We start from the raw sequence: 27,954 nt of genomic DNA, 5'->3' as shown, positions 1-27,954 counted from the left end.
GCTGCAATGAGGATGCTAAGAGGCTGCAGGATTACTTGGATAGGTTGGGTGAGTGGGCAGATGCATGGCATATGCAGTATAATGTGGATAAATGTGAAGTTATCCACTTTGCTGGCAAGAACAGGAAGGCAGATTATTATCTGAATGGTGTCAGATTAGGAATAGGGGAGGTGCAACGAGACCTGGGTGTGCTTGTACAACAGTCACTGAAAGTAAGCATGCAGGTACAGCAGGCAGTGAAGAAAGCTAGTGGCATGTTGGCCTTCATTGCGACAGGATTTGTGTTTAGGAGCAAGGAGCTCCTACTGCATTTGTATAGGGCCCTAGTGAGACCACACCTGGAGTATTGTGTGCAATTTTGGTCTCCTAATTTGAGGAAGGACATTATTGCTATTGAGGGAGTGCAGCGTAGGTTCACCAGGTTAATTCCCGGGATGGCGGGACTGACATATGATGAAAGAATGGGTCGACTGGGCTTGTATGCACTGGAATTTAGGATGAGAGGGAATCTTATAGAAACATATAAAATTCTTAAAGGATTGGACAGGCTAGATGCAAGAAAAATGTTCCCGATGTTGGAGTCCAGAACCAAGGGTCACAGTTTAAGAATAAGGGGTAGGCCATTTAGGACTGAGATATAAGATTGTTAAGGTTTTGGACACGCTAGAGGCAGGAAACATGTTCCCAATGTTGTGGGAGTCCAGAACCAGGGCCACAGTTTAAGAATAAGGAGGAAGCCATTTAGAATGGAGACGAGGAAACTTTTTCTCACAGAGTGGTGAGTCTGTGGAATTCTCTGCCTCAGAGGGCGGTGGAGGTGGGTTCGCTGGATGCTTTCAAGAGAGAGCTAGATAGGGCTCTTAAAAATAGCGGAGTCAGGGGAAATGGGGAGAAGGCAGGAACGGGGTACTGATTGGGGATGATCAGCCATGATCACATTGAATGGCGGTGCTGGTTCGAAGGGCCAAATGGCCTACTCCTGCACCTATTGTCTATTGTCTATTGAGATGAGGAAAAACCTCTTCGCCCAGACAGTTATGAATCTGTGGTATTCTCTGCCACAGAAGGCAGTGGAGGCCAATTCACTGAATTGTTTCAAGAGATAGTTAGATTTAGCTCTTAGGGCTAAAGGAATCAAGGGATATGCGGAAATAGCAGGAACGGGGTACTGATTTTAGATGATCAGCCATGATCTTATTGAATGGCGGTGCTGGCTCAAAGGGCCGAATGGCCTATCTCTGCACCTATTTTTCCATGCTATGTTTCTAGTGGGAGAGTCTAGGATCAGATGTCATAGCCTCAGAATTAAAGTATGTTCCTTCAGTAGGGAGATGAGGAATCTTTAGTCAGAGGGTGGTGAATCTGTGGAATTCTTTGCCACAGATGGCTGTGGAGGCCGACAATCGATATTTTTAAGGCAGAGATAGATGGATTCTTGATTAGTACGGGTGTCAGGGGTTATGGGGAGAAGGCAGGAGTATGGGATGAGGATGGAGAGATAGATCAGCCATGATTGAACGGCAAAGTGGACGATGGGCCAATGACCTAATTCTGTTCCTGTCACATGAATTTTACATTTGTGCAGCCACGGATACCAGGCTGCAGGTAAAGCAAGCTGACCCTCATACCATCTACCTTCGTTCAACTGTCTGACTGTCCATTCGGTAGTGATTCCTTCCCTGTTAAAGTAAACGCCTTCATATAAACAGAAGAATAAGTAGCATTTGTGGAGATAACAGAGAAAGTGGGCAATGGTGGACAGTGCCCAGTCCATCACAGATCATCCCCACCATCACAGAGATCTATAGAAGGCCCTGCCTCCAAAAGGCAGCCAATATTATAAAAGATCCATTCATATTTTGCTTGGGCAGCTTATGACCCAGCGGTATGAATATTGATTTCTCTAATTCAAATAACTCCCGCATTCCCCCTCTCTCCATCCATCCCCCACCCTAGTGGTCCTGCTAGTTTTACTGTTTAGCAGTCAGTGGTGAGTGCTTTACATTTTGGGGCTGATATAAGAGCAAAGACCATCTTGTGCAATGTATGTTCTAAAGGTACAGACCTTGGAAGGATTTGAAAACACGGGTGAGAATTTTAACAAGGAGCTAACGAACGTCAACAAATACAGGGCTGAGCGATGACTGAAATGATACGTGTTCGGACACAGACACTAGAGGTTTGGTTGAGGTCTAGTGTAGAACATGTTTAGTTTAGTTTAGAGATACAGCGCGGAAACAGGCCCTTCGGCCCACTGAGTCCCCACCAACCAGCGATCCCTGCACATTAACACTACCCTACACACACTATGGACAATATTACATTGATATCAAGCCATTTAACCTACAAATCTGGATGTCTTTGGAGTGTGGGAGGAAACCGAAGAACTCTGAGAAAACTCATGCAGGTCATGGGGAGAATGTACAAACTCCTAACAGACAAGACCTGTAGTCAGGATCGAACCCGGGTGTCTGGTGCTGCAAGGTGCCACTGTGCCACCCTGCTGTCCAAGGCAGTGGGGCCTACTCAAAGGGCCTTGGAGCAACCTAGTCTGAAGGTGACATGAGGGATGTGGCAGGAGATCAGACTCCGCACAAGGATTCAGCACCCAGTGGATGCCGGAGGTGAGTTGAGGATGAGCCGCTGAGAGAACAAAGACGGACCCGGTGTGGGAGGGCCACTGAGTCCGAAGAGGGACCATTGGGACCACATTGAACACTTTATCGGTGCCCTATAGGTGGTGACACTTTGTATACTTTGTGTATGATGTGCAAAACAAAGAATTTCACTGTGACACGTCGCATGTGATAATAAAGTTTCATTCATTCATTCATTTGGTTTTAGTTCATGACTTCTGGGCTGATTCCAATGTGCACTTGTGGTGGGAAGGTGTCTCTGTAAAAAGTTAGTACAGTATCGTGAATACTGATACTTGCAAGACAATCTATTTTGCTGCCACTCCTGAAATGAGTGGGAATACATAAGACATGGCCATGTCAAAAAATTGGATGATGGTCAGAGATGCTGAACCCTTCTACAGAGCCTGAACTTCATGATTGACATGAAAAGTTACGTGAAATAAGTGGCTATTTCTTAACCGTGTCCAGCTTACTGTGGCTATCCCTCCAACTTGCTCCAGATTTTGATTTGCACGTCGGATATTTCCCTTTATCATCTCACATCTCTGCTGTAATTCCAAAGGAGTTTTGGTGAGTCAAAGTAATAGAATAGGGGCAAACACTAAAGGCTGTTAAAAACCCCCCATCATGTTAATTAACAATAGATGGCAACACTCAGTGGAGTCAGCAATGAAAGAGTTATTACTGATAAATCTGTACAATGTCATAATATGTCCTTCTCAGTAAAAGGCTGGTGACAGCATCGCTGGTAGACCATCCCCAGTAGTAATAATTAGGCAGCTTTACTTACGGCTTGTACAAGTCCTGATGGAGCAGCGGAGGGCCAGATCCACGGTGGAACAAAGAGCAAAATATGAACAAATTCTCATAATTGCCATCCTGAATGTAAGTAACTATGATTTTATCTGTTACATCGAGAGTAGAACATCATAGGACATCCAGATTCATTAACTCCATATGCCTTTGATCTCTCGTTTTCACACCTTACCCGTCCATATCTCTGTGCCTCCCTCTCCCCTGACTCTCAGTCTGAAGGTCTCGATCCGAAACGTCACCCATTCCTTCTACCCAGAGATGCTGCCTAACCCACTGAGTTACTTCAGCATTTTGTGTCTATCTTGGGTCTCAGGTGATGCTTCCTGGTAATCTGACGAATAATTTAATGCACAAAGTGCTGGATTGCCTCAGTGGGTCAAGCAGCATCTTTAGACTTTAGGCTTTAGAGATACAGCGCAGGAACAGAGCTTTTAGCTCACTGGCTAACCTCCACACACTCGGGACAATTTTTACGTTGCCGAAGCCATTTAACCTACAAATCTGTACGTCTTTGAAGTGTGGGAGGTAACCAGAGCATGCTGAGAAAACCCACGCAGTCACAGCGAGAACATACAGCACAAACTGCACACAGACAGCACGGGTAGTCAGGATCAAGCCCGGAGTTTCTGGCGCTGTAAGGCAGCAACTGTTCCACTGCGCCACTGTGCCACCCTCTGTAGCATCTCGGCAGGACATGGATAGGGTGGCACGGTGGTGCAGCAGTAGAGTTGTTGCCTTACTTCGTCAGGGATCCGGGTTCGATCCTGACTACGGGTCTTATCTGTATGGAGTTTGTATATTCTCCCTGTGACCGCGTGGGTTTTCTCCAGGTGCTCCGGTTACCCCCCCATATTCCAAAGACATGCAGCTTTGTAGGTTAATTGGCTTGTGTAAATTGCCCCTAGTGTGTAGGATGTGAATCTGGGATAACATAGAACTAGTGTACGGGTGATTGTTGGTCGGTGTGATGCAGTGGGCCGAAGGGCCTGTTTCCGTGCTGCATCTCTAAAAATGAAAACTAAAGGTGACATTTCAGACAGCACCCGTGGTCAGGATCGAACCCGGGTCTCAGGCGCTGTAAGGCAGCAACTCTACCGCTGCGCCACCGTGCCGTCTCGCATGTTCCCTGCAATGAACAAAGATCAAGGCATGGTTCATAGTCATGGGGAGAAAACCTGAGCACCGGGAGGAAACCCACACGGGAACAGGTAAAACGTGCAAACTCCACACAGACAGCACCCGAGGTCAGGATTGAATGCAGGTCTCTGGCACTGTGAGGCAGCAGTGAGGCCCATTGCTTCACACTGATGATCTTATGTAGGAATGTTTTAGCTGGTCAAGCCCCCAGTGTGGGAAACAGCCCCACCATCTGACTCAGGGGCACGAGAGGGGAATAGAATTGGAGGGGGAATAAGAAGATGGTTAGTAACAGAGCCACACTCACACACACTGTTGTCAAAATGCATGAATAGATTGACAGTCCTGCTGGGATGATTATCTGAGGCTTGAGAGTGAATAAAAATTAAACAGGATACCGTACAAATCCTGTCTCCTGTGAGGCCTGCTGCTAAACTGATGATATGATAATGTCAAATATCAATGCCAGAACACAGTCATAAATCTTTCTCTCCTTAACCTGCGGAGCTGCTGTGCCTTTGATACAAAACCCAGCGCAAGTCAGATATGAAATTAAAGATGTAGAAAGTGAGGCTGCACAGGAAGTTTCCTCATTTCTCAGCTTCACTGGGAGTCTGGGATATTGGGACTTTTATCTCACGTGTCGGAATTCTCCAAACGGTTTGAAATGTAAACACTAGTATTCACCGTGGCTAATGCAGCTCTACCACCCATTTTCTGGCACCCTTGGTTCCAGAGCCTTGTCGGGTTAGCTGTTCTGCTCGACCCACAGAGGTCCACGGCCTCCGAGAGGAGTCCAATGGCTACGGAACGGTCTGCCTAGGCCACCGAGGGTCCGTGATACCGGGCCAGCAACGGTGGCCTCGGAAGTCAGCTATGTGAACTAATCTGCTGGCTCTGGACGGGCCAGAGTTCCAGAGCTCCAGCCGCAGGGGGCAAATTCAACCCGCTGATCGGCCACAGAAGTCCGATGAGGTTGAGACTGACTGCCTCACCCAGCCTAGGAACCAGATTTTGAGGGGATACTTCTGGGGGGGACGATTTTAAATGAGCCCTAGTCATTTTGTCCGGATTGAAATAGGTGCCGGACCACCGGTTGCTGGAAAGTCTGCGGTGGATACTTAGTATTTTGTGTCCATCTTATGGATAGGTGACATTTTGGGATGAGACCCTGCTTCAGCTTGTGAATGGCACCAACATATGGGGACTGTGCATTTGTGGGTTGGGCAAAAAAATAAATTCACTGTGCGCTACATGCGTGACAATAACGAACCATTGAACCATTGACTGAACCATTCAGTCTGCTGCTTGGCCTGCAGAGTTACTCCAGCACTTTGTGTTCTTTTGTTTCCCAAATATTATGTTTGTCTGTATTTCCCATTCAGTGGGAAATAGAAGTACCTTGGATTTTGAGAGAATTTCCATTAATGGACGCGGAGAGAATTTGGACCAGAGGCCAAATCCTCAGAATAAAAGGACGTATCTAGGAAAATGGACAAGGGAGAGCCAGTGGATGCAGTGTACCTGGACTTTCAGAAAGCATTTGATATGGTCCCACCTGGAGATTAGTGGGCCAAATTAGGGGACATGGTATTGGAGGTAGAGTGCTGACATGGTTAGAAAATTGGTTGGCAGAGAAGAAACAAAGAGTAAGGATTAATGGGTCCCTTTCAGAATGGCAGGCATTGACTAGTGGGGTACCGCAAGGCTCGGTGCTGGGACCGCAGCTATTTACAATATACATCAATGATTTAGATGAAGGGATTCAAAGTAACATTAGCAAATTCGCAGATGACACAAAGCTGGGTGGCATTGTGAATTGTGAGGAGGATGCTATGAGAATGCAGGGTGACTTGGACAGGTTGGGGGAGTGGGCAGATGCATGGCAGATGCAGTTTAACATGGATAAATGTGAGGTCATCCACTTTGGTAGCAAAAACAGGAAGGCAGATTATTATCTAAATGGTGTCAAATTGGGAAAAGGGAAAGCACAACAGGGTCTGAGGGTCCTTATTCATCAGTCATTTAAAGTCAGCATGCAGGTACAACAGGCAGTGAAGAAAGCTAATGGCATGTTAGCCTTCATAACAAGAGGAGTTGAGTATAGGAGCAAAGAGGTCCTTCTGCAGTTGTATAGGGCCCTGGTGAGACCACACCTGGAGTATTGTGTGCAATTTTGGTCCCCTAATTTGAGGAAGGACAACATTACATCTGGAAGAGATGAGATTCCTCTTAGCAGGTAAAGCAAACCAATTCCAAAAGACGTGGTCTACGTTTATGGACCTATTACAAGCATGAGGTGCAATAGTAATTTTAAAAATAAATAAATAAATAAATGGTATCAGGACCTGGCAATGGGAGGTAAAACAACAAAAACAGACTTGGTTGGTAGTCTTTCTGCGGAGTTTAATGTTATAATAGAGCGATTGTCCTTACTTTCTTTTTCTTTCTTTTCTAGGGTCTACTTTCTTACTTTACTTCCTTCTCTAACTTCTTTTCTAAGGGGCTTTCTTTTCCCAACACTCTCCTGCACTTCACGACTCTTGCGCACCTTCTTTACTTTCCTTACTTCTATCTTTTTCTTAAAGCTTAAAAAAAAAAATGAAGCGGTACAAAAAAATGTATTAAGATATATGTGTTGTGTGTTATTGTAATTTACCGTACTTCTAATAAAAAAATAAAAATAAAAATAAAAAAAATAAAAAAATAAAAAAATAAAAAAAAGGACATTCTTGCTATTGAGGGAGTGCAGCGTAGGTTCACAAGGTTAATTCCCGGGATGGCGGGACTGTCATATGCTGAGAGAATGGAGTGGCTGGGCTTGTAGACGCTGGAATTTAGAAGGATGATAGGGTATCTTATTGAAACATATAAGATTATTAAGAGTTTGGACATGCTAGAGGTAGGAGACATGTTCCCGATGTTGGGGGAGTCCAGACCAGGGGCCACAGTTTAAGAATAAGGGGTAAGGCATTTAGAACGGAGACGAGGAAACACTTTTTCACACAGAGAGTTGTGAGTCTGTGGAATTCTCTGCCTCAGAGGACAATGGAGGCCCGTTCTCTGGATACTTTCAAGAGAGAGCTTGATAGGGCTCTTAAAGATAGCAAAGTCAGGAGATATGGGGAGAAGGCAGGAACGGGGTACTGATTGTGGATGATCAGCCATGATCACATTGAATGGCGGTGCTGGCTCGAAGGGCCGAATGGCCTGCACCTATTGTCTATTGATGTACCTTTAGAAAAGAGATGAGGAGGGATTTCTTGAGTCAGACGGTGGTGAATCTGTGGAATTCATTGTCGCAGACGGCTGTGGAGGCGGTCAATGGATATTCTTAAGGCGGAAATTGACAGATTCTTGATTAGTACGGGTGTCAGGGGCTTTGGGGAGAAGGCAGGAGAATTGGGTTGAGAGGGGAAGATAGATCAGCCATGATTGAATGGCAGAGTAATGGACTTGATGGACCGAATGGCCTAATTCTGCTCCTATTACTTAGGAACTTATGAAGTACCCGCAGAAAATTGTTTAATGTCCAGTATCCTTTACCTGTACAGAGGGAAGCTAAGGTTGCATGTTGTGACTGCTCTGGCACTGAAGGGGTTAACAGCATCTATTCCATCACAGTGGAAATGACAATAACCAGCGCACAGACCCCAAAGATGGCCGCCCTAACCTTGAGGTGAAGCGAGCGCACAGTGTCAGAGCAGCTTGTTGGACATTTCTGTTCACATCCATCCCATCCCCTGGCCAGTAGCCCTCCCTCACACCCTCCCCTTCCATTGGCCACCGGCTAATCCCTCTCACAAATCACAAGAGGCCGTCAGCTTTGTGGCCTCCAATGAAAAGGGGCAGCCTCGCTCAGAAGGATTAGATTCTGTAGTCAGTGGGTTCTAACAATTTCAAATAGGTTTAACAAGAGATTACCAGCGTGGAATCCGAGCTCGCTCAATTGCCAAGCTTTCTCCTAAATGATGATTGCTCCTCCTCTTCTGGGAATCAGTAAAAGGTTTGGATTTGACACATGCCTTGAAGCACGAGTTTCATTTCCATGTTTCGAAAAACAATCAGTATTTTGTGGCTTTTTTTTTTTTGCGTTAATCTTGAAGGAGAGCAATGTGCGAGGCTTGGTGTTATTTCAAATTTCTCGTCGAAAGGCTCTTAATTAGGACTTAATATTTTCAGTCTTGTTTTTTGTTTAGGCCTGTAAGGGCTTATTAACACAACAATCACCTGTGTGTGGGCGTAGCTTTGTCAGTCGACTGTGCAGGGAGAATATACTAACCAAGCTAGGCAGCTGGAACAAAGGAGGGAGAATAAAATGGTTCAGTCACTGGCAAAACAATACTCGGGGAACACCACAAATTGATCTCAGGAATTGAAAAGCTGTTCGCATTGTCTAGCCCAGGGGGATGAATCCAGCCAGTTTCACTTAACAACATCACACAAACCAACCTCCCATTGACTCCATCTACACTTCAAGCCGCCTCAGCAAGGCCACCAGCACAATCAAGGACTAGTCTCAGCCCAGTCACTCCCTGCTCACCGCTCTCCCATCAGGGAAGAGATAAAGAAGTGTGAAAGCGCACACCTCCAGGTTCAGGGACAGTTTCTGCCCAGCTGGAATCAGGCAACTCAACCATCCGGTCCGTCGGCACAGGGGCGCAGCGGTAGAGTTGCTGCCTCACAGCGCCATTCGACACGGGTTTGATCCTGACTACGGATGCTGTCTGTACTGAGATTGTGCGTTTTCCCCGTGATCGCCTGGGTTTCCTCCAGGTGCTCCAGTTTCCCTCCACATTCCAAGGATGTATCGGTTTGTAGGGTAATTAGTTTCTGTAAATTGTTTCTAGTTTGTGGGATAGAACTAGTGTATGGGTATCGTTGGTCGGCACGGACTCCATGGGCCGAATGGCCTGTTTCCACATCTTGAAACTAAACAAAACATCTTATCAACATCTAGAGAGCGGTCCTGAGATACCATTTACCACATTGGACACCCTCGTACTTCATTGGACACCCTCGGATTATCTTTATTTGGACTTTACTGGACTTTATCTTGCACACTAAACGTTATTCCCTTTATCATGTATGTACACTGTGGACGGCTCGATTGTAATCATATATTGTCTTTCTGCTGACTGCAGAGCAAGCAACAAATACCCTTGGACTGTATCCAGGTTCACATGACAATAAACTAAACTAAAAACAAAGTCCTCCATTTGACTTCTGACCTCTGCTAACTTTACCTGAGATGTGTCAAGGAGAAGCTGTGTAAGTCAGTGCTGGGACAGGGAGAGTAAATGGTGTGGGGAGAGGAGAACATCACCCAGTAATACTCCTTCAGATTGATGCATGCTGGCTCAGCAGACAATTTCTGTACATTTGCTAATCGAGGATGCGCTTGGGTATGGGGATACTGTACTGGACTGTATGTACTCTGTGCTGCAATGCCTGGGGAAAGGCTTCTGAAGCTCAATGCCTGGGGAAAGGCTTCTGAAGCCACCAAGCACCAAACTTCTACAGATGGGACGACAGATGGCACAATGGGCTAAGTGTTCGGCTGGCGACCGGAAGGTAGCCGTTTCGAATCCCGCTTGGAATGCATACTGTCGTTGTGTCCTTGGGCAAGACACTTCACCCACCTTTGCCTGTGTGTGAATGTGTGTGAATGTGTGTGAGTGATTGGTGGTGGTCGGAGGGGCCGTAGGCGCAGATTGGCAGCCACGCTTCCGTCAGTCTGCCCCAGGGCAGCTGTGGCTACAGAAGTAGCTTACCACCACCGAGTGTGACTGAGGAGTGAATGAATAATGCGATGTAAAGCGCCTTGAGTATTAGAAAGGCGCTATATAAATCCCATCCATTATTATTAGATGCACCATAGATAACATACTGTCAGGTTGCATCACTGCCTGGTTTGGAAACAGCTCTGCCTAAGGTGGCAAGGAATTGCAAAGAGTTGTTTGTGGATGTAGCCCAGTCCAAATCGGACTTCCCTACAATGATTCCATCTACACTTCACGCTGCCTCAGTAAAGCAACTAACACAATCCAAGACTTGTCCCACCCCAGTCATTTGTTCTTCTCCCAGCTCCTATCTGACAAAAGGTACAGAAGTTTGAAAGTGTGCATGACCAGACTTAGGAACAGCTTCTTCCCTTCTATTCTTCCTTCTGAGGAGGAATTTCTTGTCAGAGGGTGGTGAATCTGTAGAATTCATTGCCACAGACGGCGGTGGAGGCCGTCATTGGGTATTTTTAAAGTGGAGATGAATAACCTTGATTAGTAGGCTGTCAAAGGTAATGGGGAGAGGCAGGAAAATGGTGTTGAGTGGAAAAATAGGTCAGCTGTGATCAAATCACAGAGCAGTCTCGATGGGGGTGGGGGATGGGGGGGGGGGGGAAGGGCCTAATCTGCTCGTATGTCTCATGAACCTGAATTATAATCATGCTTCTGATTGGCCCTTCCATAGTTTAGTTTAATTTAGTTTACATTATTTTCACCTGCAGCGAGGTACAGTGAAAAACTTGTTTGGTGTATGCTAACCAGTTAGTGGAAAGACTATACATGATTACAATTGAGCCATTCACAGTACACATATACATGATTATGGGAATAACATTTATGCAAGATAAAATCCAGTAAAGTCCAATTAAAGATAGTCCAAGGGTCCTCAATAAGATAGATAGTGGCTCAGGACCACTCTCTATTTGTTGGTAGGATGGTTCAGTTGCCTGATAACAGTTGGGTTAAAACTGAATCTGGTGTGCTAGGGTAAGCTAGGGGACTGTCCAGTTCACCTCTCCTATTGTGGACATTGGACTTTGTCCATGGAACTGATGTGCTACACTGCTGAGAACTATATTCTGCACTCTGTATCTTCCCCTTTGCTCAACCTATTGTTCGAGTTTGACAATTGTATTTAGGCACAGTATTATCTGCTCTGTTTAGATAACATGCAAAACAAGTCACTTCACTGTACCTCAGTTCATGTGACAATAATAAACCTAAACAGGGTCAATCTCTTGTAGTAATTTATTCAAAGGACTTGACACGATGGCAGTGGGCTTTTCAATTTAGCCAGGCTCTCCCTGGTGTTAATCATGCTCTCACAATGAAGGTTTCAAGAGGGCATAACAGTAGATAGACTGAATGACAGTGAAGCATTTACATTTGGATAGTTGCAGGGACTGGGAAGATTTTGATGGATTTGGGCCAAATGCAGGCAAATGGGACTAGGCTCAAACGGCACCTTGGTCAACATGGAAGAGTTGGGCTGAAGGGCCTGTTTCCATGCTCTATACTCACTCTATGACTCCAATGGCAACAAATATCCAAGTCATGATATCCAAATAGGTGACTGTGGCTATACCTAATGCAGGTGATTGTCTAAAGTTTTACCAAAGCCTGCAAAAGTGAGGTAAATAATTCCAACAGGGCAGGCCACCAAGTATTTTGTTCGTGCACCATCAATTAGAATTCCAATAGTAAAAAGAGCAAAGGAGCAAAACAGCCTACCTTGAGTTTGTGAAGAAAAAAAGGTAAGACTGGGATTGGAGTAGTCAGCCAGCATCCCTGGAGGACATGGCTGACCAGATTCCACCGCAAATACGTCCAGTGAGTGGCCACCCTCCATGCGTGGTTTTAGTTTAGTTTATTGACATGTGTACCAAGGTACAGTGAAAATATTTTTGCACATCCAAATTCTAACAGCAGGTCTAGTTTAATTTATTATTATCATGGGTACCGAGAAAAGCATTTTTGTTATACAAGACTATACATGATTACATTCGGGCTGTCCACAGTGTACAGATTCAGGTAACCTTATATTGCAGATTGTGCTTTAGTATAGTTTAATTTAGTTTGGAGATACAGCACGGAAACAGGCCCTTTGGCCCATTGAGTCCATAACAACCAGCGATCCCAGCACATTACCACTATCCTACACACACTAGGGAAAATTTACAATTTTTGTCGACAATTAACTTACAAACCTGCACTTCTTTGGAGTGTGGGAGGAAACCGGAGATCTCAGAGAAAACCATGCAATGAAAACTCTGTACAGACAGCACCCGTAGTCAGGATCGAACCCGGGTCTCTGGCACTGTGAGGCAGCAAGTCTACCACTACGCCACCACGGACTTACCCCTAAGTGGGCTTGGCCTCCGTCGCAAAGTACGGTAAACTGTAAAGTATTTCTGTACAGCTATTCCACAACATCATTTCAAGGTCTCATCCGCAAGCAATAGTGTCCTAGCTATTTATTTGTTGCTGTAGCAACATCGAATGGTCTCTGCATGATATTTCCCGTTTAACTACGGAGAATTGAACACTATGACATGATATGTCCCGCAGCAAGTCCAGCTTGTTTATTCCTTATCTTTAAAAAGCTTCCTTTACATTTAAACAGGTAGAAAACAGTAAAGGTACAGGGTCCATTTCGAAGTTTACACGCCCTGTAAAAATCTAATATATGTTAGTCTCTCGTTTGTGGGAAATATCTTTCTCAGCTTCAACTACATTTAGCAGTTCCTCCATAAACTTAAGATCAAATAATAAAAATCAATTTGTTTTAAGAACAGATTTACTGCATTAATAATGTATTTATTATATTTGGTTTTACAATGTCATACATAGTAAAATGTAAAAATATATTGTTATAAATTGTAAGAATTAATATAAAAATACATATAGGCTTCAAAAAGTAATAACTTTTAGACTTTAGACTTTAGAGATACAGCGTGGAAACATGCCCTTCAGCCAACTGAGTCTTGGCCAACTGGCGATCACCCCGTACATTAGCACTATCGTACACACTAGGGACAATTTACAATTTTACCGAAGCCAAATAATCTACGCCTTTGGAGTGTGGGAGGAAACCGGAGCACCCAGAGAAAATCCACGTAGTCACAGGGAGAACGTAAAAACTCCATACAGACAGCACCCGTAGTTAGGATCGAACCCGGGTCTCTGGTGCTGTGAGGCAGCAACTCTACCGCTGCACCACTGGAAAACAAAATTAAATTAAATTCTACCTGGCCTAATTTTATTGATGAATGCATTGAAGTTTAAACTGCCTCAGTATACTTCACCCAGTCCGGTCTTCCTCAGATCTACTTGGAAGCTTCTCCAAAGACCATCTAGGCTTATTCAACAGAATTTGCAATAAGAGCCTCAACATTTCCAACTAAATTCTTCACATTGAATAATCCACGAATAAGGAAATAATTGGGTGTTTCCTGGACATGTCAGATCTATTGAAAGTGAGTCCCTGGCAGATACAATTAAGGAGGAATTACTTTGTCATTTCTTTTTGAGTTTTCCCTGGCAAAGCAGGATATTTTAACTGGAATCTATGCCTTTGCAAAGGGTAGTGAAAAATAAGCTAGATTCCTTGCTTCTGATTAATTCTCATCAATAAGGGAATTGGAAGCATGACTGGGTGGGGCAGCAAATCAGTAAATATGTCGTGAAGGATTTCCATCAACAGGCCCAAGCCCTTTCCCCACTGCTAATATCAGGCAGGAGGTACACAGAAGCCCGGAGTCCCACACCACCAGGTTCAGGAACAGCTACGTTCCAACAACCCTCAAGTTTTTGAACCGACCTGCGCTACCCTAATCCAAACTCAGCAACAGAACTCCACGGGCCACCTCTTGCACCGCCAAGGACTTGTTTTTCTAATTGTGTTATGTCCTAATGTCTTGTCTCTTTACAGTGGGTGTTTTTTCTCTTTTACTGTCAACTTAACTTGCTTTCACCGTGAACCCTGTAGACACTCAGACCACACAAACTTCTTAAAAAAAAAAAAAGAGTTGGAAGCTGAAACAAAGAAGAATGTGGATTCTTTTCGCTGGACAACACTTCATACGTTCACAGGTTATAGGAGCAGAATTAGGCAATTCAGCCCGTCAAGTTTACTCCGCCATTCAATCATGGCTGATCTATCTTTCACTCACAACCCCATTCTCCTGCCTTCTCCCCATAACCCCGGACACCTGTACTAATCAAGAATCTATCAATCACCACCATAAAAATATCCATAGATGGCCTCCACAGCCATCTGTGGCAATAAATTCACCCCACAGCCTTGAGGTTTCCAGATTTAAAAAAGGAAGAGTTGTAGGTCAGTCGGGGTTTATTCGATTTAGTCGGAGGTACAAATGTACCGTGAACAATGGTAAATTCAGTTATTGATCAAAATTACTTCACAATCCTGAGGCAGCTCTACCTGGCAATAGATCTGATGGATTTTCTGAGAACGGGTGTCAAGGATCTTCTGAGCCTGCCTACACAGAGCACGTACCCACTGTGGGCATGTTCTCCATCAGTCTGCCCACATCCCTCTGATCCTCCTCCATGCCCTTCCAATCGATTCCAGCATCAATCAATTCAGTAGCGGCATTGTACTGTGGCTGGAAATGTCTTACTCTAGACTTTAGACTTTAAAGATACAGCGTGGAAACAGACCCTTCGGCCCACTGAGTCCACACAGACCGTACGCTAGCACTATCCTGCACAGAATTTACAATGATCAAAAAGCCAATTAAACTATAAACCTGCATGTCTTTTGAGTGTGGGAGGAAACCAGAGCACCCGGAGGAAATCCCAAGCGGTCACAGGGAGAACGTACAAACTCCGTACAGACAGCACCCATAGTCAGGATTAAACCTGGGTCTCTGGCACTGTAAGGCAGCAAATCTACTGCTACATCATTGTTTTATACTAGTATACTGCAATACTTGTATTATGGAATGCAAAGTTCACAGGTTCACAAGTTATAGGTGTTGAATTAGGCATTCGGCCCATCGAGTCTACTCCGCCATTCAATCATGGCTGATCTCTGCCTCCTAATCCCATTTTCCTGCCTTCTCCCCATAACCCTTGACACCCATTCTAATCAAGAATTTGTCTATCTCTGCTTTAAAAATATCCACTGACTTGGCCTCCACAGCCCTCTGTGGCAATGAGTTCCACAGATTATCTACCCAGTGACTAAAGTTCTTCCTCACCTCCTTTCTAAAAGAGCTCCCTTTAATTCTGAGGCTATGACCTCTGGTCCGAGACTCTCCCACCAGTAGAAACATCCTTTCCACATCCACTCTATCTATGCCTTTCATTATTCTGTAAGTTTCAATGAGGTGACCCTTCAACCTTCTAAACTCCAGCAAGTAGAGGCCCAGTGCTGTCAAACTCTCATCACATGCTAACCCACTCATTCCTGGAATCATTCTTGTAAACATTCTCTGGACCCTCTCATGAGCCAGCACATCCTTCCTCAGATATGAGGCCCAAATGTGCTCATAGTACTCCAAAAGCGGCCTGACCAGTGCCCTATAGCGCCTTAACATTACATCTCAGGCTTCACTTGCAATCCAGCGGCAGAGAACACGGCACTGAAGCCAATAGAGTCTGTTTCAGCATGGTGTTAGACAGGGAATTCTACAATATTATTCTGTGAACTTTGCAATTACCCCCTCTTGTTGTCCCACAGTGACAGTGTTTAGGTGACCTCCCACTCTATTTTAACAAAATAAGGCATGAGCCAATTTCTAGACCAAAGCCTTTTAGATGGTAGGGTGTAAACTTTAAGAAATTTAAGAAATTAGGAATGGCACAGTGGCGCAGCAGTAGACCTGATGCCATTTTTATGCCCCTGTCCCACTTAGGAAACCTGAGCGGATACCTCTGGAGACTTTGCGCCCCGCCCAAGGTTTCCGTGCGGTTCCCGGAGGTTGCAGGTGGTTGCCGGAGGTTGCAGGTAGTGGAAGCAGGTAGGGGGACTGACAAAAACCTCCGGGAACCGCACGGAAACCTTGGGTGGTTGAACAAAGTCTCCAGAGGTTTCCGTTCAGGTTTCCTAAGTGGGACAGGGCATACACGCCAGAGACCAGGGTTCAATCTTGACTACAGGTGCTGTCTGTACAGAGTTTGTACATTCTCCCTGTGATCACATGAGTTTTCTGCAGGTGCTTGGCTTCCTCACACATTCCAAAGATGTGCAGGTTTGCAGGTTAATTGTTTTTTTGTAAATTGCTCTTAGTGATCAGGTGATCAACAGTCTGAATGGACTTGGTGGGCTGAAATGCCTGTTTCCACACCATCTATCTAAACTCTGAAATTGTCTGTGGCATGGTTAAAGTACAAATTGAACAGTCCCCATCAACCATCAATCACCATTCACACTAGTTCTATGTAATCCCACTTTCTCATCCACTCCCTACACACTAGTGGGGAATTTACGGAGGCCAATTTACCTACAAACCCACACGAGTTTGAGATGTGGAATGAAGCCGGAACACCCAGAGGAAACCCACGAGGTCACAGGGAGGACGTGCAAACTCCGTACAGACAACGTCCGAGGTCGGGATCGAACCCAGCAAATTTGGGCCCCATATCTGAGGAAAGATGTGCTGCCTCTGGAGAGGGTCCAGAGGAAGTTTACAGGAATGATTCCAGGAATGAATGGGTTAGCATATGATGAGCGTTAGACAGCACTTTGGCCTCTACTCGCTGAAGTTGGAGGGGGGACTTCATTTAAACTTACAGAATAATGAAAGGCATGGATAGAGAGGATGTGGAAAGGATATTTCCACCGGTGGGAGAGGCTAGGACTAGAGGTCATAGCCTCAGAATTAAAGGGTGCTCCTTAAAAAGATGAGGAGGAACTTTCTTAGCCAGAGGGTAGTTAATCTGTGGAACTCATTGCCACAGAGGAGTTGTGGAGTCTATCAGTGGATATTTTTAAGGCAGAGATAGACAGGTTCTTGATTAGAACGGGTGTGAAGGATTATGGGGAGAAGGCAGGAAAATGGGATTAGGTGGCAGAGATCAGCCATGATTGAACGATGGAGTAAACTAGATGGGCCGAATGGCCTAATTCCACCACTATAAGTTGTTGAGACCTCGTCTCTGTGGGTTTTCCCTTGTCTCCGTGGCTGACTGTTATGCTGCTGTTCTGTGGCTCTAATTAGAGAGAATCCCTTACAGTCGTGCATCAGGATGACAATAATACAGCAATGGTTTTCAAGCACTTTCCGATCAGACAGGCAGATATGTTGGTACATACTCCTGTGTGTAAACCACTCTGGTGCTCTTATGAGCATAGTTTGCTGGACTAGAGGAACTGAAATCCAATTTTGATAAATTCACCTACATTTAGTTTGATGAAGGGGGAATTTGCTTAAATCAAAATAGTGCTTCCCTGTAAGTTCCTGAAAATTGAAGGCAGAATAAACTAAATGTAACTGAAAATATTTTAGCTCAATTCATTGCAAAAAGCATAACCCTCAAATCATAATATACATGTTAACCAGGTTGTGAAAGGCAGACATTGAAGAAGGGTCTCGACCCAAAATGTTACTATCCCTTTTCTCCAGAGATGCTGCCTGACCCGCTATATGCTATATGACCCTCTGAGTTACTCCAGCTTTTTGTGTCTATCTTTGGTTGAAAACAGCATCTGGAGTTCCTTCCAACACATTGGAACATAAGCATTGTGCTCTTAATAATTCAATTCAATTCAATTCAATTCAATTCAATTTCTTTATTTGTCATTCAAAAACAAGTTTGAACAAAATGTTGTTGCCATGCAGTCAGAACAGTAAAAAAGCAACAAAACACACAATTAAACACAATTTAGCACAAACATCCATCACAGTGACTCTCCTCCAGGCACCTCCTCATTATGATGGAAGGTAAAAAAAAATGAAGTGGGTCTTGTTCAGTCTCATTGTCTGTAACTCGTTTTCACCAAGCCCACAGCTAACAATGGCCTGTTTCCGTGTTCGGCTGGCGACCGGAAGGTAGCCGGTTCGAATCCCGCTTGGAGTGCATACTGTCGTTGTGTCCTTGGGCAAGACACTTCACCCACCTTTGCCTGTGTGTGAATGTGTGTGAATGATTGGTGGTGGTCGGAGGGGCCGTAGGCGCAGATTAGCAGCCACGCTTCCGTCAGTCTGCCCCAGGGCAGCTGTGGTTACAGAAGTAGCTCACCACCACCGAGTGTGACTGAGGAATGTATGAATAATGCGATGTAAAGCGCCTTGAGTATTCTAGGAAAGGCGCTATATAAATCCCATCCATTATTATTATTATTATTATTATTTATCATCATTACTTTTTTGCATATTTTTAATTGATTTGTCCCATATTCTCTATATCACCATCTATATCTCTTGTTTCCCTTTCCCCTGACTGATAGCCTGAAGAAGGGTCTTGAACCGAAACATCACCTATTCCTTTTCTCCAGAGATGCTGTCTTACCCGCTGAGTTACTCAAGCTTTTTGTGTCTACCTTTGGTAAGGTCACAAGTGGTCAATTAACTGTCATAGCTACAGATCTGCTGGCCCCTACTGACTGAAGAGTCTCATTACATCTCAGACTCAATACCTTGACAGTGTTAACCAGTCAGATACCATTTCAGTTCCACTCACACGGACACTACATTTTATAAAATGAGCTCTCATCGAACACATATTTAAATCCAACCTCGAAATGCTACAAAGGGAATCTGCAGGATGTTATGTAAGTGTCAACAGGTAGTATATTTTTCAGATTGCCTGCTATTAGCCAAGTCAAATATAATCGTAGTGTTTTAACTGCTAACACAAAGGCTTTCCATAGAACGTCAGAAAGTAGAAGGGCACATATAGTCACTAGGAATAGGGAATCATGATAGGAATGTTTGTGCAAAGGGATATCTCATTCTTTACACAAATGAAAAACTGGTTCACTAACACCAGAAGACAGAAGTCTGAAGAAGGGTCCCGACTCGAATCCTCACCCAACCTTTCTCTCCAGAGATACCTCCTGACCTGCCGAGTTACTCCAGCATTTTGTGTCTATCTTCACTAATTCCAGAACTGTTTTGATGTTTCATGTTCATGGAATGGATGAATTTGGATTATTCCTGGCTGTGTAACAAACATTATATAGCTAATGCATGATAATAATTTCATCATGGCTTTTTTTTAATTTACTGGCTGTTATTGCCATTATTTGTTGTTCATCCTTATTTTTCCACTGGTTCACTAATTCCAGATGACTGAAGTTTGAAGAAGGGTCCCGGCCTGAAATGTCACCTATCATTTTTTCTCGTGAGATGCTGCCTGACCAACTGAGTTACTCCAGCACTTTGTCTGAACCTGCATAACAGTGTCTATCTTCATATTGTGACATACATTGTCTCTAGTGTGTAGGATAGTGCTAGTGTAAGGGGTAATGTCTGGTCGGTGCAGACTCGGTGGGCCAAAGGGCCTGTTGCCGTGCTGTATCTCTAAAGACTAAAGAGTGGACAGAACAAAATGCAGATAAAATCAAGGAGGGATGATGTTGTGGCACATTTGAAGTTACACAGAGCCTACTTGCTGATTCTGACTAGTAAATGCAACTGGTGAGTCAGAAATCAATTAAAAGGGTTTTAACCGTGAGTGATGAGGGGGAAGCACAGGAACGAAATATTGATGCTTTTTCCAGGGCTTCAGAGAAGAAACAAAAGTTATAGAGGGAGAGAGAGTGGCTCACATAATCCATTGATCTGGAAATGATTACATAGCACATGCCAACCAATCAAAAATTCCGCGTCTGATTTAAAAAATATATTATTTTGGAGATGCAACATGGAAACAGGCCCTTCGGCCCATTGAGTCCATGCCGACCATCGATCACACTAGTTCTATGTTATCCCGTTTTCCCATCCACTCCCTATACACCAAGGGCAATTTACGGAGGCCAATTCACCTAGAAACACATTCGGCTTTGGGATGTGGGAGGAAACCCATGCAGTCACGGAGAGAATGTGCAAACTCCACATGACAGCAGCTGAGGTCAGGTTCGAACCCGGGTCCCTGGCGCTGTTAGGCAGCAACTCCACCAGCTGCACCACAGCGCTGCACCGGATATGTAATCTAACTCCTAGCATCATGGATTTACACGCCCTTCCAAATCATATAAGATTCAGATTTCACCTATTTGCATTAATTTGTAATATTCAATCATGTATTTGGGCATATTTATTGTTCACTGCCAGATGTGTTTTAGGATGTCAAACTATGCATTCTTCAGCAAAGGTCTCATCATGTCCTTCCGACCGCGAGTAAAATATCTGTTTTTCGGAGGGAGAAAGGGAGAAAGAACACAAGCTCATAAATATCAAATTACATCTGAGACAATTGGCACTCATCCATTAGTATTCCCATGTCAGTGTGTTGAGGCCAAGGCCTTCATGCCCTCATGTCTAAGAAGGTTGACTCGGTGCCGCAGCGGTAGAGTTGCTGCCTTACAGCGCCAGAAACCCGGGCTCGATTACGACTGGAAGTGATGTCTGTACGGAGTTTGTACGTTCTCCCCTTGACCATGTGAGTTTTCCCCGGGTGCTCCGGTTTCCACATACACTCCAAAGACATACAGGTTTGCAGGTTAATTGGCTTTGGTAAAAGTTGGTAATTGTCCCCCTGTGCGTAGGAAAGTGCTGCTGTACGGGGATTGCTGGTCAGCGTTGACTCGGTGGGCCGAAGAGCCTGTATCCCTAAACTAAACTAAAGCAGTGCTTGAGAAGTTTTACTATTTGTATTGGGGCATTTCAAGCCGCCAATAAGAGACAATGTAAGTATTAGACAATCAGAAATGCATGAATGCATGATGGGTGTTGCTTATTCCTTGTGCTTCACACTCCCATCACATAAAGAAATTGAGATGTAAAAGTCTGCAATTTTACAGCATTCCAGGTCCCCAAATCTGTAAAAAAACAAAGAACAATGCATCCCTCCCCTTGATGGCACTGGCGCAGCAGCAGAGTTACTGCTTTACAGCACCAGAGACCTGAGTTCGATCCTGACTACGGGTGCTGTCTGTATGGAGTTTGTACGTTCTCCCCGTGGCCGTGCGTTTTCTCTCGAGCATTCCAGTTTCCTCCCGCACTCCAAAGACATCCAGATTTGTAGGTTAATTGGCTTTGGTAAATTGTAAAAACTGTCCTTAGTGTGTAGGATGATGTTAGTGTACGGGGTTATCGTTGGTCGGTCTGGACTCGATAGGCCGAAGGGCCTGTATCCACACTGTATCTCTAAACTAAACTAAAAGGTCTCGACCCGTAACGACGCCTGTCCATTTCCTTCGACGGGTGCTGCCTGACCTGCTGAATTTCTCCAGCGCTTTGTTCTTTGCACAAGAATCCAGCATCTGCAGTCTCTTGTGGCTCAGAAAACTATTCCATTTTCTCAGTGTGTGGTTTGGTTAAAAACAAATTCATGTTTACTTTTCAAACAGATAAAACACGTTTAGCCACAAACAGTAGCCAGTTGATTTAGGGTTGCAATTGTTGAAGGGTAGCAATATGATTATAACATAGTCAGAAGCTGCACAACAGCAGCCTGCAGAGATGCAGCAACTTATAAGCAGTAAATTTTCACACGGCATTTTACACAAACACTATCACTCAACATTTGACATTGCACAAACGATGAAATGCTTGTTCAAACAGGTAATTTGAAATAAAACCTTAAAATGGCTTCATTTGCGTGCAGTTCAGGTGGCCCCATTCCAGGAAAGATGTGGAGGGGCAGAAGAGGTTTACCAGAACGTGCTCCAGCTGCCCTTCTTCAGTCTCAACCCGAAATGTCACTTCTCCTTGTTCTCCGTGGACGCTGCATGACCGGCTGATTTACTCCAGCACTCTGTGTCCTTTTGGACAAACTTGGATTGTTTTCTCTGGAACTCCTGAGACCAAGGGGAGACCTAATGAAAGTATATGAAATTATGAGAGGCAGATATACGGTAGACAGTCAGAACCTTTTTCCCAGGGTGGAAAGATCAAAGATTAGAGGGCACGGCTTTAAGGCGAGAAGTTAAAAAAATTTAAAGGAAGGCGGACACAAAAAGCTGGAGTAACGCAGCGGGTCAGGCAGCATCTCTGGAGAGAAGGAATAGGTATCATTTTGGGTCGAAACCTTTATTCAGACAGAGAGTCAGAGAAGGGTTAAAGAAGATTTAAAAACAGTTTAAAGGAGATGTGCGGAGCAGGTTTTTGGAGGCAGATATGCTAGTGGTGTTTATGACATGAATATGCAGGGCAGACTTTAGATTTAGGTTTAGGTTTATTGTTGTCATGTATATGGAGGTACAGTGAAAAGCTTTGTTTGCATGCTATCCAATCAAATCAGATAATACTGTACTTAAATGCAATCTAGCTGAACTCGTGCAATAGAGAGATCAAAGGGAAAGATATAGAGTGCAGAATATAGTTCTCAGCAGTGTAGCGCAACAGTTCCAGAGACAGGGAGGGATAAGGATCATGTGCTGGCAGATGAAATGAGTTTATCTTGGCACAGGCGTTGTGGGCTGAAGGGCCTGTTCCTGTGCTGTACTGTACTAGATTAGATTAGATTCAATTTTATGGTTATTGCACTTTTCAATGCTACAAAATTGTTTAGCCTGCAGTCATAACATAGAATAAATAACAAAAACACACACAAAAAGTCCCAAAGTCCTTGTCTCTTCCCTCCTTGCTCTCCCTCTGCGCTGAGGCGATCCAGGCCTCCGATGTTATGACCCCGCCGGGTGATGGTAAGTAGTCAGCCCCGCGGCTGAATCCGAGCTCCGCGAATGGGCCGGTTCAAACTCCGCGGCCCGGGACGTTCGAAGCTGCCGCCCTCCAGTCCAGCGGACGAAGCTGTTGCTGCGGGAGCTCCGGAAACAAACTATGGTCTATGTTCTACTAAGAGCAGGGACCTGAAGGGAATGGTTGCTGAAGGTCTGAGTCCCTATGAATGTTAGTGGCCATAGGGGAAGCCCGGTGACACAGCGGTAAAGTAACCGCCTTACAGCAACCGGGTTCGATCCTGACTACGGGTGCTGTCTATACAGAGTTTATACATTGTCCTCGTGACTGCGTGGGTTTACTCCGGGTGCTCCAGTTTCCTCCCACACTCCAAAGACGTGCGGGGTATGTAGGTTAATTGGCTTTGGTATAATGGTAAAATGTCCCTAGAATGTAGGATAATGCTGGAGAATGGGGCGATCGCTGGTCTGCGCAGACCTGGTGGGCCAAAGGGCCTGTTTCCGCACTGTATCTCTTCAAGTCTAAATGGGGGCAGATAACTCTGCGGGTTGTGGGAGACTTTAGTTACCAGGAAAGGCAAGGGTGTAGAGAAATTTGATAGACAAGAAATCAGTATTTTAAAATCAAGCCATTGCTTATGTCGAAAGTACCATTGGTCAGTGGGAGTGATGCTGAATGTGCCTTGGTTGTAACATGCACAAGAGCAAAGTAAAACCTCTAAATGTCACTCTCCATTAAACAAAACAGCAGCACACAAACACATTCCAGCGTTATGCACAGAAAATGTTAACATATGTCCAACTTCAATTGCAACAGAATCTACCTGTGTAACATATGACCATAATCACCAGGGGTATTGTCTGAATTGTGAAGACTGCCAGCTCCAGTGGAGGCACAATAATAATCTCCAGAGGCAGTATCTTCATTGTGAAAAATGACAGCTCCAGCAAGCTGACAACATCACAACTATCAGAAGAGGCTTGCAGCTTGCTGCTCGGCATTTACAGTTGTAATGGGAAACAGGGTGACAAAAATGAAACAAAAGCTTGTCAAAAACATACTTGCGTTGCATAATTGCACTCGCATTAACATTGTGGTTCTCCTGCCCGACAACATATTTCATAAATACACAGCAACTGATTAACAAACCAACCTTATTCACAGTACCACCCTTTGATACAATAACGCATATTGAATTCTTGAGTGCGTCGGGAGGAACTGCATATGCTGGTTGTAAGCCGAAGACAGACACCAAACCCTGGAGTGACTCAGCGGGTCAGGCAGCATCTCTGGAGAAAAGGAATGGGTGACGTTTTGGGATATAAGTTCATAAGTGGTAGGAGCAGAATTAGGCCATTCGGCCCATCAAATGTATTCCGCTATTCAATCATGGCTGATCTATCTTTCGCTTCTAACCCCATTCTCCTTCCTTCTCCTCATAACCCCTGACACCCATACTAATCAAGAATCTTATCTATCTCTGTCTTGAAAATATCCATTGACTTGGATTCCAAGGTGAAAAGGTTGATGTTGCCAGAGAACATAGAACAGCGTAGCTCAGGAACAGGCCCTTCGGTCCACAATATCTGTGCCGAACACGATGCCAAGACAAACTCTTATCTGTAGGAAGGAACTGCAGATGCTGGTTTATACCGAGGATAGACACAAAATGCTGGTGAAACTCAACGGGGCAGGCAGCGTCTCTGGAGAAAAGAAACAGGTAACGTTTCTGGTTGGAACACTTCTTCGGGCAGTCTGAAAGAGGGTTCCGACCCGAAACATCACCTGTTCCTTTTATCCGGAGATGCTGCCTGACCCGCTGAGTAAACTCTGATCTGTCTCCACGTAATCCATATTCCACCATTCCATGCATATCGATGTGCCTATCCAAAAGGGTGATCGTAAACACCACCAGCATGCCTAAAATGCTACCTCTGGCAGTGCATTCCAGGAACCCACCACACTCTGTTAAACATATGATCTGCACACCTCCTTTAAACTTTGCTCCTCTCACTTTAAAGCTATGCCTTCTGGTATTTGACGTTTTCATCACGGGATAAAGCTTCTGACTGTCTATACAAGTAACAAGGCAGGTGCCACAACCAGAGAGCAGTCCTGAATTACTATCTAACTCATTGGTGACCTTCGGTCTATCCTTCATCGGGCTTAGCCGCCTTTACCTTGCACTAAACGTTATTCCCTTATCATGTATCTATACACTGTAAATGGCTCGATTGTAATCATGTATTGTCCTTCCGCTGACTGGATAGCACGCAACAAAAGCTTCTCTAAGTAGTTCGGTGCATGTGACAATAAATTAATCTGATAAAGATGATAAGATGCTGAGGAAGATGAAGAAGCCATATGATGGGTTGCAGAAGGTATAGAATGCTGAGGGTGGATGGGATTAGAGGTGCCTTGTGGTAACCACAGAAAAAGGTGATCCATACCATGGAGACCAACAAAGGTGGAAGGTGGGAAGAAAGGAGCTTGACAGTGTTTCCAAAAAGGAAGGGAAGGAATTGGACGTCGACCAGAGAGGAATTCAATCTTTAGTTGAGAAATAAAGATTTTTGGAAGGACAGTTATGGAAGATAGCATTAACAGGCAGCGGTTGAGTTGCTGCCTTACAGCGCCAGAAACCCGGGTTCGATCCATATTACGGGAGATGGCTGTACGGAGTTTCTATGTTCTCCCTGTGACCACGTGGGTTTCCTCCAGGTACTCCGGTTTCCTCCCACATCCCAAAAACGTGTAGGTTTATAGGTTAATCGGCTTCTGTAAATTGTCCCTAGTGTGTGGGATAGAACTAATGTTGACTGGCGTGAACTCGGTGGGCCGAAGGGCCTGTTTCCACGGTGTATCTCTAATCTAAATTAAGATGTAATGAAGCTGAGGAAAGTGGGAACATGCATAAACAGTTTTAGTTTTAGTGATACAGCATGGAAACAGGCCCTTCAGCCCACGGCGTCCGTGCCGACCAGCAGTCACACGTTTTTATCCTAAACGCTAGGGCCAATTTACAGAAGCCAATTAACCTACAAAACTGCACGACTTTCGAATAAGATAAACATAGAAATCAGGAAGTCACTGTCTGAATTAAAATCAATTCCAACAAAACTGGACATTGTGCCTTCCCTCATAATGGGAACCATTGTGGGGGGATGTTCTTTATGTTTAAATCTCTTATTAATGTTATGTCTGTATTCTTTCTTTATGTGCTGCATTGGCAAGAAGCATTTCACTACACCTAGGTGTATGTGACCATTAAATAACCTTTGAACCTTTGAACCTTTTTGCAGAGTTCAGTTAAAGGAAACTCACAAATTGTGACAAGGAAAAAGTATTCTAAAACATTATAAATCTACCAGAAATATAATGAGAAATATGTTATGTGGTGAATGTATTGATTGAAGGATACAGCAAGGAAACAGGCCCAGGCATGGAAACAACCATGCCAACCTTTGATCACTCCTTCACACTAGTTCTATGTTGTCACATTTTCTAATCTAAGCCCTGGGGGTAATTTATAGAGTCCACTTAACCTATAAGCCCACATATCTTTGAAACGTGGGAGGAAACCGGAAAACCCAGAGGAAACCCGCGCAGTCACAGGGAGGACATGCAAACTCCACACGGACAGCACCTGAGGTCAGGATCGAAGCTGGGCCTCCGAACACTGTGAGGCAGCAGCTTTACCGAATGTGCCACTGTGTGTTCTCGTAAATGTATCCAGATTGTTGATAAGATTGAATCTATTAATAATGTAAGGATGGTAAGGGAGGAACCTTGAAGTGGAATTCACTCTAGTTTTTCACCTGAGTGAGATGCAGTATGTACTTACATTCTTCATTCTTCATTGATCTTGTAGAGGTGTATATAATCATGAGAGGAATTACTATGAGAGGTTGATGCACAGAGTCTCTTGCCCAAAGTAGGTGAGGCAGAGGACATCGGTTTATGGTGAAGGGGAAAAAGAATCTGAGGGGTAACTTTTTCACACAAAGGGTGGTGGGTGTATGGAACAAGCTGCCAAAAGATGTAGTTGAGGCAGGGACTATCCCAACATTTAAGTAAGAGTTGGGTACATGGGTAGAACAGGTTTGGAGGGATATGGACCAAAACATGGGTAGGTGGGACTAGTGTAGATGGGACATGTTGGGGGGTGTGGGCAAGTTGGGCTGAAGAGCCTGTTACCACGCTGTATCACTCTATTGACTCTGCTGTCTTAAGGACCAAGTATCTCTTGTTCAATTATTACATAACATTACATATGCAGCAATGATTGATGTCAATTCTCAGCTAGTCCACCAGGTGGTGCTTTCCACTAACTAAAAGTGAAAGCAAACCAGGTTCTATTAAAGCTGTAAAAAGTTCTGGAGTAACTCAGCGGATCAGGCAGCATCTCTGGAGATAAAGGATAAGTGACATTTTGGGACGGGATCTTTGTTCAGACTGAAAGAGGGGGAGAGGGGAAGTGGGGGGATGGGAGTGGGGTGGGGGGTGGGGGGGCGGTGGAGAACAGGAGAAGAGAAAAGACTAGGACAAAATCAGAGCTGACAACAGATGACCTCAGGCAGGATTGAAGAAGGGTCTCGACCCGAAACGTCGCCTATTTCCTTCGCTCCATAGATGCTGCCTCACCCGCTGAGTTTCTCCAGCATTTTTGTTTACCTTCGATTTTCCAGCATTTGCAGTTCCTTCTGAAACACCTCAGGCAGGATAGTTCCCTGGTGGGTTCATTGATGGCCAGGGAAGGTGTGATCTCAAGAGAGTTACATGATACATTGCAGCAAGCTGTAGAAC

At 44.6% G+C, this 27,954-nt stretch overlaps 1 long non-coding RNA gene across 1 annotated transcript; it reads left to right on the top strand.

Moving 5' to 3' along the window:
* The first annotated feature begins 1,335 nt into the window (after positions 1-1,335).
* LOC116987771 lies at positions 1,336-24,899 on the top strand. The gene is made up of 3 exons (XR_004415781.1): positions 1,336-1,345; positions 3,215-3,219; positions 24,811-24,899. It is a non-coding gene; the product is annotated as an uncharacterized LOC116987771 (long non-coding RNA).
* The last annotated feature ends 3,055 nt before the right edge of the window (positions 24,900-27,954 follow it).

The sequence above is a fragment of the Amblyraja radiata genome, chromosome 26, assembly GCF_010909765.2.
Source record: "Amblyraja radiata isolate CabotCenter1 chromosome 26, sAmbRad1.1.pri, whole genome shotgun sequence".
NCBI classification, from domain to species: domain Eukaryota; kingdom Metazoa; phylum Chordata; class Chondrichthyes; order Rajiformes; family Rajidae; genus Amblyraja; species Amblyraja radiata.
The sequence above is the reverse complement of the archived record's forward strand: the minus strand, read 5'-3'. Positions and strand labels throughout refer to the sequence as shown.